Raw genomic sequence first — 19,245 nt, forward strand, 5'->3', positions numbered from 1 at the left:
ATCTATCTATCTATCTATCTATCTATCTATCTATCTATCTATCTATCTATTATCTATCTATCTGTCCTTTTGTTTCGGTTTCTTTGGAGAACACTGAGTAATACATCAACTATCCTTTCCCCACCCTATTCTACCCCAACCTTAGCACTGAGTTTGGAAACCAGTGAGTTAAGGCCTTGAAAGAATGTTGGGGAAAAGAAGGAAGAAAAATTCACTGGGAATGTATTAGAGGCTCTATTATCCCTATTTGATCCCTTCCCTCTTCTAGCCTTAAGATATAATAAAGAATGATGATTAAAAAATGGAAAATAGTTTTTAATAGAAGTAAAAGCAATTTTCCCTCTAATTTTCAATTTTAATCAAAGCCTGGAATTGTACAACACAGCTCAGCTAAGGATGAATAGAGGAAATTGACCTTTCTGGAAGGTTAGTAAGACTCATCACCTTCCTGAGGAATGAGTACCTCACCACTTACATATATATATATATATATATATATATATATATATATATATATACATACATACATACATATATATATATATTATTATGTTATGTTAATCCCCATACATTACACCATTAGTTTTTGATGTAGTGTTCCATGATTCATCGTTTGCATATAACACCCAGAGCTCCATGCAGAACGTGCCCTCCTCAGTACCCACCACCAGGCTAACCCATCCCCCCACCCCCCTCCCCTCTGGAACCCTCAGTTTGTTTCTCAGAGTCCATAGTCTCTCATGTTTCATCTCCCCCTCCAATTTCCCCCCCTTAATTTTTCCCTTCCTGCTAGCTTCTTTTTTTTTTTAACATATAATGTATTATTTGTTTCAGAGGTACAGGTCTGTGATTCATCAGTCTTACACAATTCACAGCACTCACCATAGCACATACCCTACCCAATGTCTATCACCCAGCCACCCCATCCCTCCCACCCCCCCACCACTCCAGCATCCCTCAGTTTGTTTCCTGAGATTAAGAATTCCTCACATCAGTGAAGTCATATGATACATGTCTTTCTCTGATTGACTTATTTCGCTCAGCATAATACCCTCCAGTTCCATCCACGTTGTTGCAAATGGCAAGATTTTATTCTTTTTTTTTTTTTTAAAGATTTTATTTATTTGTTTGAGAGAGAGAGAGAATGAGAGATAGAAAGCACGAGAGGGAAGAGGGTCAGAGGGAGAAGCAGACTCCCTGCTAAGCAGGAAGCCCGATGTGGGACTCAATCCCGGGACTCCAGGATCATGACCTGAGCCGAAGGCAGTCGCTTAACCAACTGAGCCACCCAGGCGCCCAAGATTTTATTCTTTTTGATGGCTGCATAATATTCCATTATATCTATCTATCTATCTATCTATCTATCTATCTATCTATCTATCTCACATCTTCTTTATCCATTCATCTGTCAGTGGACATCTTGGCTCTTTCCACAGTTCCTCACCACTTATATTAACAGTGCTTCTTAACTATTCGGGTCTTGAGTATCTTTAATAATCTGATGAGTACTATAGCCATGGACACATGCTCTCTCGAAATCTCTGATTAAAAATCATACACTTAACATTTTGCTGTGCTTAATGGATGCCATCTTAAAAACTCCTACATTGGGAATATCATTTAATAGAAATCTGGTTGGTAGAAAGTGTGATAGAGTGGAAAGAACTGTATGTGGAATCCCAGGACCTGATTCAAGCTCTAGCTTTGTCACATACTAACTGAGTGATTTTAAGCAAATGGCTTCAAATCGACAAGTCTCCATTTCTGTAGCTGTAAAATGGGATGACAATACCGAATACAGAGGGCTGTATTGCTATTAAATTAGATTGGAAATGTAGAGAATTTTGTAGACTTCGAAGAGCTGTGTGGCTGTAAGATGATGGTATCTGTTCATTAGACAAACTCTTCAGTCACTTAGGCAGGCCTTGCTTGAATCCTGGGACATGGGAAAGGTGAGCTTTGATGCGGAGCACTCAAATGCTTGGAGTCTTTACTACAGGGACAGGCAGCGTATAGGAAGTTATAGGAGTAGAAGCAGACAGGAAGCAAAGAAGAAGATGCAGAGGTACTGAGAGGAGGATGGAAAGATGCTAAAAAAATACCATCTTTTCACTATTTTGCTTAGAGTTGCAAGAAGCCATTGGGTATAGATGCCTGGGTGGAACCAGAAATGAGTAGATTTGAGATTCCTGGTTTCATTGGGTGAAAAGGCCTAAAGATGGGTAGGTCTTGAGGTCTCCTTAAATCCAAAACTTTGAAAAGTCAATTGAGAAAATTTGGTCAGTAGGTATTCCGTCAGTTTGGATGTGCTGCCTGAGGGTCAGAGAATAGAGAGCCAAATGTAACAGGAATTCTCGTGGAGGATTGCAGTATTCTTCTGATAAACCTCCTGTGGCTTTTTAGGGCTTGAGCTGGTCTTCAGCTTGCAAATCAGTGATGGAACCATCTTACAACTAAAAAGAGATTTCTGCCTCCCAAGGAGCTTGCATGCTGATAATCATGTTTGAGGCACTTGGGACTGGTTTCTGTTATGGTTATTTCCCAATAGCTGACTGGTCTAAGATCACATTGCTATCTTGTAAGAGGTGTCTGTGAAACTCCTAGTCTTTGGCATTTTATATTTTATATTGTGCTGAGACCTATCCCTGAGAGGTAGCCTGGTGCAGGATTAAGAGCTCAGCCCCTGGCAGCTGACCCATCGAAGCCCAGCTTCCCCATTTGCTAGATGTCTGACCCCGGCAAATCATTCTGATTCTTGGTGCCTCAGTTTCCTCTTCTATTAAGTAGGAATACTGACATGCCTACCACATGGGGTTGTTGAGGATGGAAAGTATTGCTAGATCTGAAGTGTGGGAACTGTGCCTGGTATGTAAGCCATTTAGCCATGCCTATGATAGCGCATCTCAGTTTGAGAGAGAAAATGCGACCTCAGAGGATCGCAATCAGAAAGTCTGGAGTCATGAAGTCACTGAAACTGAGTAGGCTTAGGCACTTAATAAAGTGGACGCCCTTTAACACTAATAGGAATGGTGCCTGTAGCTCATCTTATGTGGCTTGACCTCATCCTTCAGGTCTTAGCTCAAATGTCACCTCCTCCAGGAGGTTACCCCTGATTGTTGAAGGCTTCCTTTATCCCCTGCCCAGTTATTCTATATTGCATCATCTTAATTCTTTCCCTTGAAGCCCTTATCACCATCTGTAATTCTCATTTTACTTACTTATCTACTTGTTCTTTGTCCATCTCCCTTACCAGAAACGTCAGCTTCCTGAGGGCAGGGGTCTGGTCTGTCTTGTTCACCTCGAACATCACATTGCCTAGCGAGTTCCAAATGCATCAACATGTTCAATAAACAATCTTAAGTGTGTGTGGCACACATCAGGAAACTTCTGGCTTCTCTAGAAGTTCATGTGATGGGGAACAAGGCTGGAACAAAACTTGAAAATTCATGGCAATCAACACCTCTATCAATCACCTCTTTGTGACCTTTCTCCCCTGAAATGGTGATTTTATTAGCAGGACACTTCACCTCCTGCCAGCCCTATGATTAATTATCCCTATGCATCCTATATTACATACAGAGTAGCAAGTAGCATCCAGTCTCCCCACATCATGAGCTAAATGGAAGGTTTCCTTCTCTGCCACAGGCATGGATAATTTTAGTGCCTTTATTTTTCTGATGGATGAAAGGAGTCAATGCTGAGCGTACCAGACAGATCTATTGGTGACTGCCTCATCCTCCGTTTCAGATTCTATTTGTAAACACCACCATGCTCTTCACCTTCTAATTATAAACTGATTAAGGTAGAGTGCATAAACATGACACAGAGGGTACCGCAGATCGTGGCAACATAAGCTTGTTTGCCTGAAGAGAGATGACACTGGCTTTTATACTACAAAAGGAGCACTACCTTGAAATTAAAATTTTTATTCAGAAACCAGTGGCGCTGAGGAAAAACCACCTGAGAAGCAATTACAAGGTGATAAAATGTGTGGATGTTTAATCCATGTTGGTGGTTGACTCAGTTTGCCATTTTAATTCTGAATTTGGGGTTCTCCAATGGCGTTTGCATGTGTCTTAGGCTTTGCCGAGGGACTTTCTGCAGGCATGCTGGCTGGCTGCAGGTTGCTGACCTTCACTTTCTGGGGATGCTATAGAGGTTTGCTATAGAGGTTTGCCTGATAAAAATGCAATTATCTGTGCCGCAAAGAGGATAGCAAACCATCAACCAAAGGTAGAAGGAATTATTGCGCCCGGGAGTTCGGTGGGAATATCGAATGTAGCTCCAAGTTGTTACAAAACTTTTTTTAAAAAGGAGTTAGTTTGGATTGGAGCCCGAGGGAAGATAAAGTAATAGCGAAAATGTGCTGTCTTAGGAATCAGGAGACCTGGGGTCCAGTCTGGGCTATTTCTTATGAAGTTCCCTAGCTCAAGTAAGTAACTCCCCTACTCTGCCTCTCTGATATCTCATGTTTAAAATGAAGGAGGGGGCTGGATAATTTCTGAGTTCCTTTAGCTATTTCTTTCTCGGGCTATGTATAGTCAGGTGTTCTTGACAGTGGTCATCTAAAACAGTACTTATTTTATTTGAAACATACTTAAACTGAGAATGTGAAGACAGGGACTGACTTTGATTTTTTTTTAAAGATTTTATTTATTTATTTGACAGAGAGAGAGCACACAAGCAGGGGGAGTGTCAGGCAGAGGGAGAGGGAGAAGCAGGCTCCCTGCTCGAGCCCAATGTGGGGCTTGATCCCAGGACCCTGGGATCATGACCTGAGCCGAAGGCAGACACTTAACCCACTGAGCCACCCAGGCGTCCTGGGACTGATTTTGATTTTAGCAAGGGAACTTTGTACTGGGCATGAGGTAGAATGTTCTTTTATCATGGGAGCTTGGAACTTTGCACTTACGGCATTTGGGGACCCAGAGGTACTGTAAGGTGAGAGGCAGCTACACCCACCCCACAGGATGGGATTTTCCAGGCAACACATCCCTATCTCTTAATAACTCAAGTCTCTTTACTGGATTTAGAGACAAATTCCTGGCATATTCTCAGGCATTTTGGGGGGGCAAATGAGGTCGAGAATCCTGTTGGTCTTCCTTACTACTATTTCTCCTGCTGGCACAGAGTAGGTACTTAATAATTATTTGTTAATTTAATAAATGAATAAATGATTAGGCACAATAGACCTAGGGAAAAAAGGAGGAGGGCTTGGGTGGCTTCTTAATTTCATTTTCATTTGAAACTATCAGTTCTTCTCTGTTATGGCTTCTGAGCAATCCTGGAAGTACTTTGGTACCCAGGAAATTCCCATTTTTCTGAGGAAGGAAGTGAGCCAGTGCAGGAAGATTCTTTCTGTGGTGAAATTAGATCTCTTCCTTTCCCCTCCATGATCCAGTTAGAATGAAACAAACAGATATGTTAGATTAGAAGTGAACCTCAAGAAATAGTCCAGAAACAGTAAGGATGTTACCTAATTTAGTCTTCGTTCTGTCACCCACTGTCCCTTCCTCTCACTTCTCTAAACCTTCCCTGAAACCACAGGCTACTCTCTGTTCTAGGTTCCTCTGGAGCATTTCACTGTTGTGCTAGAGAACATTTGTCATCTATATCCCACATCTGTATTTCTAGCTTGGCCATGACCTTCTCAAAGATGGGATCTTACCTTTTTTCTTTCTGAATCCTTTTTAGTGCAGCTTCTTTATCCATGTTTGCTGAGAAAGGAGGTCCTTCAGAGATGTTTGTGATTCTTTGGAGCATGAATGAGCAGGAAACAAACCTTAAGTGAGCAGTGCTGATGATTTGGTAGCATCCGATGTGTGCCCAGGACCCACTGGGAGGGCACAAAGCAAAGAACAGTTGCAGTTTCCATCCTTAAGCTTCTTACAGTTTAGTTAGGCAATGAAGATCTACACATAAAAGATAAGTTGAGATCTTTAAAAAAAAAGATTAAAGTCAAATGCTAGGTTGTATGGATACTGGTGATTCGGTCCTTGTGGCATTCAGAGGAATCAAAGACAGCTAAGGATGACATCTTATTTTCTAAAGTGACGGCAATACACCTTTAAAAACCCAGTGTAGTCACAACCCCATTCTAGAAACAAATACCCTCAAGCAAAACAGCCAGCCAGTCAGTTTCTTATCTATCTTAGATTTACAAATTATAGGGTATTTATGGTCTCTGCCTGTCAGGTAGACTCACCCTTGACTTTGTGAGATCACAAAGACATGTACACATCTTTCTACTCATTCCTAATTACCTGAGGTTTTGTTTCCTAGGTGAATGTGTTCAGACTGCTTTTCTGCTGAGGGAGGCGGAGAGGGGGCTGACATTCAGCCAGTCCTGTAGAATTCCTGGCATTCCTCAGACAAATACCTTAGAAAATTATTTAATGATTTGCGTAACTAAACTATCACAAATATATGGATCTTCTACATCTCTGTGGGTACATCTTACTTCCTTGTAACTATGAAATTCAACATGAATTGAGTGCCAGCAGTATGGCCAGTTCTAGTCTAGATGTTGAGAATATAGTGGAGTCCAAACACACACAAACACACACATACATGTACACACACACACGTGTGTGTGTGCATGAGAGTGCACAGATTTACATGCACACATGCACCTTCCTGGAGTTTACATTCTATTTGGAGGAAACATACTCTAAATAGTAAACATAATAAATAATTCAATGATACAGCATGTTAGAAGGTGATCAGGGCTCTGGAAATGCACAGGGTTGATGGAGGCGGGGGCAGGGGCCAATGGAATGGGAGTGGGTTGGCATTTTATATAAGTTAGTTAGGAGGGACCTCAGAGACAAGGAGCCATTTGGGCAATGAGGGAAGGAGGTTAGGGAGCGAGCCATGCAGATATCTGGGGAAGAGCATTTTAGTTCAGAGGGAACAGCCAGTGCCAACCCCCTGAGGTGGGAGCATGCTGGGTATGTGTGAGGAAGCTCCTAAGGAAGGTATGTGTGAGGAAGCTAGAGTAGGGAGGAAGTATAATCAGAGAAGATTATATAGAACTGTGCAAGTGACTGTAAATACCTCGGTTTAGATGTTGATGAATAAATAAGGAAGGAGATTCTTATTTTACAGCCATAATTTTTGTGGATATATTTACCAAACTCTTAGTAGACCATTTGCCCCAAATACAATTTTGTCTGCTCTGATTTGGTCCACAAAACTTGTTTTTTAAGGCCAGTCATCTGTCAGTATGGTATAATGGAAATAACCAGCCCGGGTGCAACTCATTCAGATTCGTTTCTCTCTCAGTGTCCCTGTCCTTGACCATAAAATGAAGCCGTTAAGCTAAATCAGAAGGGGAAATATTTGTTCTGTGTATCAACTCTAGTTCATTTTAGTGGTTGTTCAAAGTGCCCAGAGGAGTCTGCATTCAGCTTTGGGCTGTGCAGTAAAATCCTTGTGATTGATTAGTAATGTCTACCTTGGACACAGACAGGAGGTAATAGTGAGCATGCTGTGAGCTAACAGGGTGTGAAAACTCTGCCATTCTTCAAAGTTTGTTTTCAGGAGAAGGACTACAGAGTTTTGCTGATTTTGGCTTTCAGCTCTGCTCATCTGAAAATGTGGCTAGGAGGAGGAAAAATTTATAAATAAAGGATCTTATATATATATTTTAAATATTTTATTTACTTGTCTGAGAAAGAGAGCAAGAGCGCGTGAGCACAAGCAGGGGGAGTGACAGGCAGAGGGAGAAGCAGGTTTCCTGCTGAGCAAGGAGCCTGGTGTGGGACTTGATCCCAGGACCCTGGGATCATGACCTGTGCTGAAGGCAGAAACTTAACAGACTAAGCCACCCAGAGGACCCAGGATCTTATATTTTTTAATGCGACAGTGCAAATCCTCATTCATTGTCATAAAATATAAATTTTCTTTGCTGGCCCTTATGATAAAAATAACACTCTTAGGCTATTCCTCATAAATTAATGAGAAATACTGGACAGGTATTTTCCCAATTTTACAAGAATGAAGCACAAAGCCATAACTAATTGCCTAATTATCAAATTAATTTTATTTAACTAGAGTACTTCTATAGTTTATTCCCTCAAACTGGACTTTGGAGAGTGAAAGATGGTGCTATCAATAATTACTCCCAGACGACAGGTATCCAGCCAGGCTGGCCCTATCAAACGGACATGTCTGATCACTCTAGCTTTATTTGAAGATCTGAGGTTGGTCCTTGTATTGGGCAGAACTGAAACCCAGATGTTCTTACCCAAAGCCATTTACTTTTTCTCCAAATTCTGATGCATTAGATACAGTGTAGGACTCTGACAATTGCAGCCGCTAGTTTTTCTGTGCTTACCAGTCATGCACTAGACACTTGCTGCATGCCATCCTAATTTAGTTCTCATAACTCTTTAAGGTCAATATTATCCTTCCTATTTTATAAATAATGAAATGAAGGCCGACAGAGGTGAATTTCACATCATTGTCAAGGTCACAGAGATAGGAAGGGGAATCTATATTCAAGTCTAGCTCTGTATAATCCAAAGTTCAAGTTCAACTCCAGTCTTATTCATTAAAATATTTGTGTTAAAGTATTCAATTCTTTTTAAAAGGAATTCTTTGCCACCAACTGAAACATTTTATATTTAAAATAGGTTTCAAGTAAAACCAAAAGTCATGAGCTAGTATATCACCTCGGAGTAATGTTCATATTTAATCAGTGTTTGAAGAAAGGAGGCTGGGAAGGTATGGGGATTGAAATTAGAGTGAACTCCAGGGAAAACAAGATGGGGCAATACCACTCTCCGATATGGATAAAGGAAGCCTTGTCCAAAGAGGGAGATGTTTTGTTTATCTTTCTGCTCCAAAGGGAAAAACTAGGCAGAGTATATTCTAGGAGAGACTGGAGGGAGTGGGAAGAACCTTTCTAGCTGCTGCTCAGATGTGTGCTAGAACTACAAAGTAAAGACTTTCCTTTGATTAACTCAAACTGCTTAGGAAGGTGAAGAGTTCACCTGTCAATGGGACTTGGTAGTGCTAACCAGCAGCAAAGAGAAGGTGCTCTAGAGTTCTTGAAGCTAAGCTACATTTAATCCCTCAGTGATGCACAGGGTCTGGGGTTATGATTTGGGGCTGTGCATCAGGGAGAGTTAAAAGCAATGTTGTAGCCAAAGAAAGAGTAAGTTCATAAAGGAAAGTTACTAACTTATACTTAGAGTCTACTAACTTCAGAGTCGCCTTAGAAATAGTGATTTAATGTGTCTCATCAAGATTTGATATATGTATGAAATATATATTTGAATATATATTTAAACATACATTGAATATGCAGTGAAGGCATATTTGAATATATACATATTTGAATGCATGTACATATATTTAATTTCATTGTCAAAGAAGGTGGACTAAACGAAGAGTTATCATTGTAGTCCCATGTTCCAAGTAAGACTTGAGCTTTGATGTCTGTCTCTGGTAGATTACCACTACCTTATAACAGAATATCTAAATTATAGCATTGCTTACGAAGAGGGAAAAAATCTGGCTTGATTCCTAATGCCCAAGAATTGAAGTAAGGAAGTAGAAGTCCAGATAGTAATGATCTATAAGGGAAAAGAAATGTTCTCTGTTTTCTGGCTATTTAGAATCCATTGCTTTCCTCCTCAAGACCCTTCAGTCCACACACATATATGGTGCTGGTCACAATTTTGCCAACATTGCAACCTGTGTACCTATCTTTCCATCTTTGTGTATCCCTGCACCCCCTTATTCTCTACCACACTTATCACAGTGCCTAAAGGAAATAGAATTTTCACCATTCCTTGGTTAAATCCTAAATAAATAAGCAGTTTTTATGTTCATGGATGATCAACATTTTTAAAAAGATTTTATTTTTTTATTAGAGAGAGAGAGTGCACGTGAGCAGGGGGAGGGGCAGAGAGAGAAGCCGGCTCCCTGCTGAGCAAGGACCTGGGATCATGATCTGCGCCGATGGCAGCCACCTAACTGACTGAGCCACTCGGGTGCCCCAATAATTCTGATGTCATGGAGAATAAAGAAAGAAGGTATAGAGGACCAAGGTCTATGATCTTCATTGCATCTCAAATCCCAACCATTTTTTATGATCAGGTTATTGCATGCTAACCTCTAAGTACTCGTTTTAGAAACAGTAGTATTGTAGAACAGGGTGCTTTGATTTCAAATCTACTTCCTGCTCCACAAAAGCTAGCAACAACATTGCAAATAATCAAGCAAGTATGTGTGAGTAATAACCTAATCCAATCAATAATTTAAGGCCTGTACAGATGTAGCTGTGTGTGCTCCTCACTCCTTAGTTTTGTTGTATTTCTATTAGTTTTGTTTTTTCTGTTGTTTGCTTCCAAATCCACTCGAATGTCTATGGACTGTAGAGATGTCAGAGTCACAGTGAGAGTGAACGGGTCGTGCTGGTCAGTGAAGCAATTCAAGCAGGACCCGAGATGGGCTGGGAATAATATCAAGACAGAGGTTGAGTGATCAAATTGAGGTGACAGGATAGAGCCTTGGTCTTTGGAGTAAGACTACAGTGAGATACAGTGAGAGCACAATTAGCAGCAAGAAAAGCTTCATACTGAATCTCGTGACTGATTTAAAAGTTTCCCGGTCTGGGCAAGAATTGGCTTTAGATCTTGGGGGTGTCTTGAGCCTTCTGGGATGCACAAGTGGTGCCAATCAGATGTCACACAGGGAGCCAGACAGATCCCGAGTATGCCTCAAGACAGAATGTGTGTGTGTTTCGTGGTGGTGGGGATGTGGGGGAGGTCCATGTCCACACAACATTTCAGAACAGAGGTTCAGAGAAGTCTATGAATTTGGGGATTTTGGATAGGGTCACCGTATTGTGGGTCCCTAAGATTAGTTGATTCTCTAGGAGGACTCTCAAGACTCGGCATGAAATCATGTTTACAGCTAGAATTTATTATAAGGAAAGGATTTAAAGCAAAATCAGCAAATGGAAAAGGCAAACAGAGTGTAGTCCAGAGGAAACCAGGCATGAGCTTCCCTGAGTCCTCTCCCCATGGAGTCTCATAGGACATGCCTACTTCCTCAAGCACTGAATTGTGACTTATGTGTGGCTGTTGTCTACCAGGGAAGATCAGGAGAGACTCAGTGCCCAGGGTTTTTACTGGGGGCTGGTCATGTATGGCCTGGAACAAAATTCCAGGCTTCCAGCATAACCATGTTATTTGTACAACCTATGTAGGCACAGTGAGCCACTCTCCTCAGTTAGGGAATGGTGGCACCCTCCTGAAGTCCAGATTCCCAGGGGCCAGCTGAGGGCTACCTTTGCAAGCAGATCTTTCTTAGTACAGCAGCTGCAGACCTGTTGTGTTAAACTCTTGTCTACACAGTCACCTAAGCCATAATTCTGTCAATAATTGGGATGGTTGCCCCCCTGGTGTTAGGGAGGGTCTTGCAGAGGTGGGGGGGATTCTTATTTTGGGTGTCTGCAAAGAATGTCCTGAGATTCTGCTTCGTGCTTCCCGGTGGAGTGAGAACCGCAGGTATTCTGGGTGTGGGAGCCAGAGAACCAGCCTCCCTGGAGTAGAAGGCCATGGCTGTCCATTTAATGTCACTCACTGCTCATCCACCAGGCAGGCTGTCTCTCACTAACCACATTCTTGTAGGCTGCAGAGGGGCAGTTTCCAGCTTTGTGGCACCGAGGCCCTGAATTCCCTCATTACCTCCTACCCCCCAATCCCCAACTTTGCTCTGAAGTCTGTCAAGGCAGGATCCAGATCAGATTCATTCTTGACACCTCTAGTGTTCTAGAACAGAGACTTGCACAGAGTAAACGGTCAGTGCCTAAATGTATTTACTGAGACACACGTAGGCGTTGCCACCTACCAGCCTCAAAGGTCTCCCTCAAAAGACTGGCAGGCTTAAAATTTTGTGCCCAAAGATCTGGATCTTCTGGCCAATTTGAGACCGCAAAGAAGAGAAAACATCCAGCTGAGTCGGAAATAAGAACGTAAGCAAGGAAGCTAAAAATAAACAGCAATGGGGGATCCCTCAATTCAGGCAGGCTGTGACAGCACCCAGTGTCATGCAGCTCTGTGCTGTGAAGAAGAGGAATACATTTAGAAGGTTTAGTGAGGGGGGAATTCTATCACTGTTGAAAAGCCTGAGCGAACAAATGACAAGCGATTTTCCTAGACAGGAGTGTGATATTCCCTCCCCTCACCCCTTAAATCCCTGGGCAATGTGATATGCTTTCTGACTTTCCAAATACAATCAGGTCACCCATCCCTGAGAGAGTCAAGTCCAGTGAGCGGGATGCAAGGTCTCAACCCTACACTCTGAGTGGCTGCTGGGAATGGCATCGCCCACCAGGACCTCTGGCTTCTGGACACAGAGTCTTTAACTGGGGGTATGAACATTCAGTTTTTGAATCAGTAGTGGCTTTCAAAGCCTTTTAGCTGTAGAAGCCTCACAAAATTTTATGCAGAAGTGCAAGAGAGGAGGCAGCTGACTGGTTTCCCCCTCCTCCACTGGCCTGAAGTTGTTTCTGAGGAACGCTTGGGGGTCATGCAGGGGTGGGCTGCCAGGTGCAGTCGTCCAGGAGGTCTGCCTGCAGACAACCTGCTTGCTTGCCTCAGAGCACAGTGTGAAGCAACGCTATGCTCTAGACCTCTCACTTACACACGAGGACATTGACGCCTGAGGTGAGGTAATTCACACAACATCAAGAAATTAACAACAAAGACGAGATTTGAATGCCAGAGCAGTGACTCTCGATTTATTGCTATTTTAGAGTCTTCCTGGGTTCCAGGGTCTCACTAAGCCACCCATACACAAATGTTGGCAGGGCAGGACTCCTGGGTCAGGGTGTCAGGGGCATCTGCTGACTAGAAGAAACAGAAGAGGGAAATCCTGCGGTCGTGGTGAGCTTTCAGAGGCGCCATCTTGGCTGGGCAACCAGCACAGTGGGAGAAAAGCTGAGAAACCACTAGCAGAGCAGTGTTAATAAAAGACTATGAGCACGATTTCAGCTACTGGTGTGGTTTGGAGTGTTGTGCTTCAGAGCCAATGGCCAAGGAAGAATTCTTGAGAAGTCTTGGGTGCAAAAAGGTGGTTTTATTAAAGCCCAGGGACAGGACCTGGGGGCAAGAAGAGCTGCACTGGGGTTGTGAGGGGTGACTGATTATATAAGATTTTCTATCCTATGGAGGGGAGGGTGATGTTAGGGCTCCAGGAAATTGAGTCTATAGGTTTCTGGAGATTGTTTTTTTCTGGTAAATCATTCAGACAGTTGCAGACTGATGAAGATCATGTCCTGCAGCACAGTGAGTTCTCTCAGTTAACCACTTGTTTTCCCCTTTCCTTTGTTCTAGGGCAGCCTGGGGTGCCTGAGGAATGTCACACCGATCCCACCTGGGGGGTGGGTTGTGGGGTGTGAGCTTGTGCTTTGCCCTCAGCTTGCCTTTTGCTCCCTCATCACTATGGAGGCTAGGACTGACGGCACCTTTGTTTAAGGCTGTGATAACCAGCTGCCCCGTTCGGTATTAGCCATTAGTTTTGGAGTCTCCCCCAAACTACAGGCTCCAAGAGGGCAGGAACTTTGCATCTTCTGCTCTGCATCGAATCTCTAGTCCCACACACATACATGGTTGGTGCTGAGTAAATACTGGGGATTGTTATGGGCTGAGTTGTGTCCCCTCCAAGTCCATGTGCTGACATCCTAATCCTCAGTACTTCAGAATGTGACTGTCTTTGGAGATAGGGCCTTTAAGAGGGGATAAAGGTAAAAGGAAGTCATGTGGGTAGGCCCTCTCCAGTATGACTGGTGTTCCAAACAGAAGGGAAGATGAGGACACAGACGGGCGCAGAGAGAGACTAGGTGAGGACCAAGACAAGAAGGCGGCCACCTTAAAGACGGGGAGCGAGAAACCTCAGAAGAAACCAGCCCTGCTGCTGGCACCTTGACCTCAGACTTCTAGGCTCCAGAACCGTGTTGCTGAAGCCACCAAGTCTGTGGTATTTTGTTAGGGCAGCCCGAGCAAGCTAATATGGAGATTAAATAAAAAAAAAATTCATAGCTAGGTGTGGTGTTTCTGAGTTTATGGCTCTAAATCATTTGCAATAACACATTTGACATTCCTACGAAAGAAAGATGAGGTACCCCTCATCTTCCGTTCAAATGATCTTGAATGGTTACTGATTCGTGGTAACACATAATGAGAATTTATTCCGTTTGTAGCACAGATTCTGAATTGGGTGTGATCTATAGTCATTTCCTCCTGCCTAGTCCCTAAATTTTTGCTGTTAAAATGTTTGGAAGTTTTTTGGTCTCCAATTTTAGTTTTTACAAAGCAGAGAGAGAAAGGAGAAGCACAGGTAGCAACAAAACTATAAAGCTAATTAATACCTCAGATTATCATTAGAAGGTGTTGACAGAATATCTCTTTTAATCAACCCAGTGAACAGTAAGGGTTTTGCCACCCTCATCATTTCTCTGGAAGAAGCAGGTGCTTCCTTCTGTGTCTAGTCTCCCAAAGTAACTTCAACTTGTTCACCATAAATTCCTAAAAAAAGAGATAGGAGAGACCACACGCTTTGCAAACCATTGTGGGGTAGATAATTGGACACACTGGCATTGCTTGTTTCTAGCAGGTGTTTCCTGGCACGGCTGAGCCTGCGTTTAAACCTGGAGGAGGGGTGGGGGGATGGGAAGGGAATGGATAGGGGCACAGGCACTGAAAACCTGTAGTAATATAGGACTCTCAGAAAGTATCACACAACATTGGATGTCACCAATCCCCTTTTTATATTTAGAGCTTCCCCGAAACAGGTCAGCTGGTTAGGCAGGAGCTCTGGATTAATGTAAATCTTACTGTAGTATGGAGGGTGGGTCCCTTAACCTTTGTAAGCCTCCATTTCCTCGTCTGGAAAATGAGTGTAATAATAGTTTACACCTCATAGGGTTTTTGTGAGAATTAATGAGATGAGCTTAGCACAGGATGTTAATAACTTAATATAAGCTAGCAGTATGGCTGTTAAGTAGACTTCCCACAGTGCTCAAATACTTGCAGGGTTGGAGAATTCACTAGCTTCATCCTTGCTTCAGTTCAGAAAACATCCAGTAAACTGGGAGTGAGGTGACCTTGACTCGAGCCTCTGATCTGTTACTTTTAAATAACAGGGTTGCTGGTTGGCATCCATCACAGGATTGCTATAAGGGGCAAATGAGAGAATGTACAAGCTACAGCAACTTATTTTATTTTATTGCTTCCCAGGGCTGTGCAGACCAAATCTTAGCCATCTAGCACAATTATTCTCAAGTCTGAACAAGTTTGGACGTAGGAACACCAGTATCCTGTAAATGTTGTGAACCGTAATGTGTGTTCCAGGAAAACACATATCCTGTGAAAAAGGTAAAAGGTATTTCTTGGGGAACAGAGTTTCTCACTAAATAAGCCTGGCAAACACACTGTACCCATGACCACCTCAGAGATTCACAAGGCCTATGGTAATATGAAAGGCCCTGAGAAGTCCCACATTCAAGAAATCTGTTGGACTTTGCTCACCCAAATTTCTTAAATGTATTTGCCCTTGGAGCCTTCCTGCAGGGAATACCCCTTAACATCTCATCCTGCAGGACGCCTTTTTTTTTTTTTTTTTAAGATTTTATTTATTTATTTGACAGAGAGAGACACAGTGAGAGAGGGAACACAAGCAGGGGGAGTGGGAGAGGGAGAAGCAGGCTTCCCGCGGAGCAGGGAGCCCGATGTGGGGCTCGATCCCAGGACCCTGGGACCATGACCCGAGCCAAAGGCAGACGCCCAACGACTGAGCCACCCAGGCGCCCCAGGACACCATTTTGGAAATGCTGTCAACACTTGAGACATTCATAAAGGCTTTGCAGTGTCCTCAGTCTTCTCTTGCTAAGTGTTATTCTTTTAGCTATGTTCCATGATTTTGAGTCTCTTTTACTATCATGATCATTTTTTCTCACGTGTTCCATGCATTTGCATTTGCTTTTGTTTACTCTGTACTCGAGCACACAATCCTAGGTGTGGTGGACCATGAGACTAGACAAGGATAGACCGCCTCTAGGACGCTGGGTTTTGTGTGGCAAGAGAATCATGGAAGAGGAGGAGGGTCACGTAGGTCACTGCCAGTCCCTAAATTTTCTTTGTGTTCAATGCACAAATCTCTCCGAATATCACAAGGCATGCCACCAACAACCCCGGGGTCACCCCATCTTTGAATCTTAACAGCATTTATCCGCAAACGCACCGTCCCTCCGTCTGGACACCAGCGGCCCCTAGAGGGCAGTGTAGTCACAAGAATAAACTTGGGCAGCTCCGATTCCCAGGATTTTCTGGGCACTAAGCCTAGGGGGCTGCTACTCTGAGGAAGGGCTCTACTCTTTCAATTTATTTTTATTTTTATTTCTTACCGAATGCCTTAGGAAATAGTCAAAATGCCAACCGGTGCATAAAGGCAAACACCGAGGAAGGGTAGAGGTCCCAGGGGAAAGACAGCCTGGGCCTCAGAGTGGAAAAGGATCCTCAGTCAGCTGCCCTGTGAGGCGGCTGTGGCTCTCATTTCGTTGTTCTTCTATCTGTTGCTATTATTATGCTTCTGATTTAGGGCTGCAGTTACCACGAAGGATTCATCTTTATCTTGAGCTGGAGCAAACTTCTTTAAGAGCAAAAAATACCTTAATGTTCCTGGGCTCTGGGTTTTCAAATTTGATGAAAATTTAAAGGCAAAGGGAAAGTGGACCTTTCTTGCAGTAAGTAATGAACTGTTGTATATCATGACAGAATCAATATCCACCATCATGCTGGTGGTGAAGAGCAGAGGCTTAGCCAGTGCTGAGTCACAGTCTCAAATCTGCCACTTACTGGAAAGGTAGACTTGGGCAAGAGTTTTCAGCTCCGGGAGCCTCGGTGTCATTGGTTAGATACACGAGGAAGCTCTGTCGACCTCAAAGGATGGCGATGAGGATTAAACACAATGACAGATAAAAAACACCTTGTGTAACAGGAGCTCTCAAAGTGTGGTTCCTGGGCCACCAGTATCACGTGAACTGGGAACCTGTTAGCAATGCAAATGCTTGGGCTCTATGGAAGATCTATGGAGTCAGAGCCCGATGATCTGTGATTTAACAAAAGTGATCTGTGTTTTACTCTAGGTGACCTTGAGGCATGCTAAAGTTTGAGAAATGCTATTGTACAGAAACTGGCTGGTAGATAAGCAAAATAATAGTATTTTATCATTGTTATGAATTATCGCTGGGAGTACAAAGTAGACAGTCCCTACTCGAAGAGATGAACAGTCTTGTTAACAGGAAGATCAAAGTGTTGCATGTGAAATGACCACAGAAGAGAAGTAGAAATTGAGAGGAAGGAGGCAGGAGAAATGGGTGCTTGTGGACCAGTAAGGCGTGACAAAGCTTTGTGGTGGTGGTGGTGGTGGGCTTAAAGGATGGATACTATTGCAAAGGCAGCTGGACATGAGCAGGGCATTCGGGTTGAGGAGACAAGCGGTAGTGAGAGCTGTGGGTTACAGGGGAGAAGGATCGAGAAGTATTGAGGTGGCAGCTAACTCAACATTTGTTTAAAATTTCTGACCATCCATTATAGGCCAGACACTATCCTGCCCTGTGGATATGGAGATGAGAAAGACCTGGGGCAACAGATTCTTTAAGGCACCTTAAGAATTGTGGAATTGGATGTCCTTCTTATCCTCCTCAATAATATAAATACCATGTATTGAGGATTTACTGTGTATTATACGCTGTTCTGAGTACTTTACATGAATCTGCTCACTTAGTTCTAACAAAAACCTGATAACATATGTATTATTATTAGTAGTATTGCCATTTTATACACAAAGAAACTGTGCTTTAGAGAAGTTAAATAAATTGCCACTAGACATGCAAGTAATTAAGTAGAGGAACTGGCAACTAGGTCTGTCTGATTCTGAGGGGCCCTTGGTCAATTCTTCTTGAGGGCTGGAGGGTTTGTGTGGCAGAACCAACTGTGGTCACCCAAAATTGCATTTGTTCCTTTCCATTCCCCAGGCCTCCATGCAGTTAGGTGAGGCCACGTGACTAATTCAGGCCAAACAAATGTGAGCAGGAGGTACATGTATATCTTCTGGACTCAGGCACTGAATAACCTATCCATAATTCTCCAGCTTCTCTTCTCCTGCATGGGTGATCCACAGAGTAGATTTGTGTTCTAGATGTACCATTATAGGATCATGAAGCCTTTGTTGGCTTGCGTCCCTGAGTAACTTTTTGGAGCAGATCCAGGTCTCTGATGGATATGTAGCTTAAGCAAGAAATACCCCTTTGTCAAGTTAAGAGGCTGTGATTTAGGGGTTATTTGTTACTGAAGCAAAAGCCTAGCCTATGTTGACTAATACAGTTGGGGTAAAATTAGATGTATAAAATTGAAAGAACCCTGAATTTTGACCTAAGAATGTTCCAATCTAGTTTATAGGCAAGCTGAACTATTGCAAGTTTTGTTTTGCAAGAAATGGAAAGTATTTTGTCTCTTTTAGAAACTGAAGAAAAGTTAGACATAACAGTACATGTTACATATAGCATTTTTTGAGACAATAGTGTTTTAAAATCTCTCCAGTTTGATAACTGCAACCAACCCATCCCGGGATCCTGAAAAATCCAGCATTTGAAGTTTATTCTAAATTTGACTGGCTTCTTCATATACGCAGAATCAATAAACACACACACACACACACACAGACACACTTACATACACACCCACACCCACCTGTATTTGCACACATCCAAACAAACAAACAAACAAAAAACCAACAAAAAACCAACAAAAAAAGGGAATTTATTTCATATACTTGTGTGTCCTAATTTTCAATCTGGGAAAATATGATTACCTGAGACATTTCTCCTAGTTGCCCTGAAGAATGTCTTCAGAATTCAGTCCCCAAAGCAGGACTTGATCTTGAAGTCCACATCCAATCCTTTCTCTTCACCTTTGGCAGATGAAATATGATAGCACTTTTCTCTGTTGTTCTGGCTGCCAGCATGGGTATGGTACACCGCTTTCCATTTGCTGCGCTCGCTAAAAAATAGGCTGGGTGTTCTTTCAGACTTTCAGATTCTTGGTGTGAGTTTGAAGCTCAGCTGAGGTGGGTAGGATCCCTGAGCCAGCTGAACATTTCTGGTTTTTATTTTTAGTATTAAACTATAACATGAACCTCCTTTGAAATAACATAGTACCATGGTGGATC

Source organism: Callorhinus ursinus, unplaced genomic scaffold (genome assembly GCF_003265705.2).
Source record: "Callorhinus ursinus isolate GAN/ISIS: 27379988/994484 unplaced genomic scaffold, GSC_fseal_2.0 scaffold15, whole genome shotgun sequence".
Taxonomy (NCBI): Eukaryota; Metazoa; Chordata; class Mammalia; order Carnivora; family Otariidae; genus Callorhinus; species Callorhinus ursinus.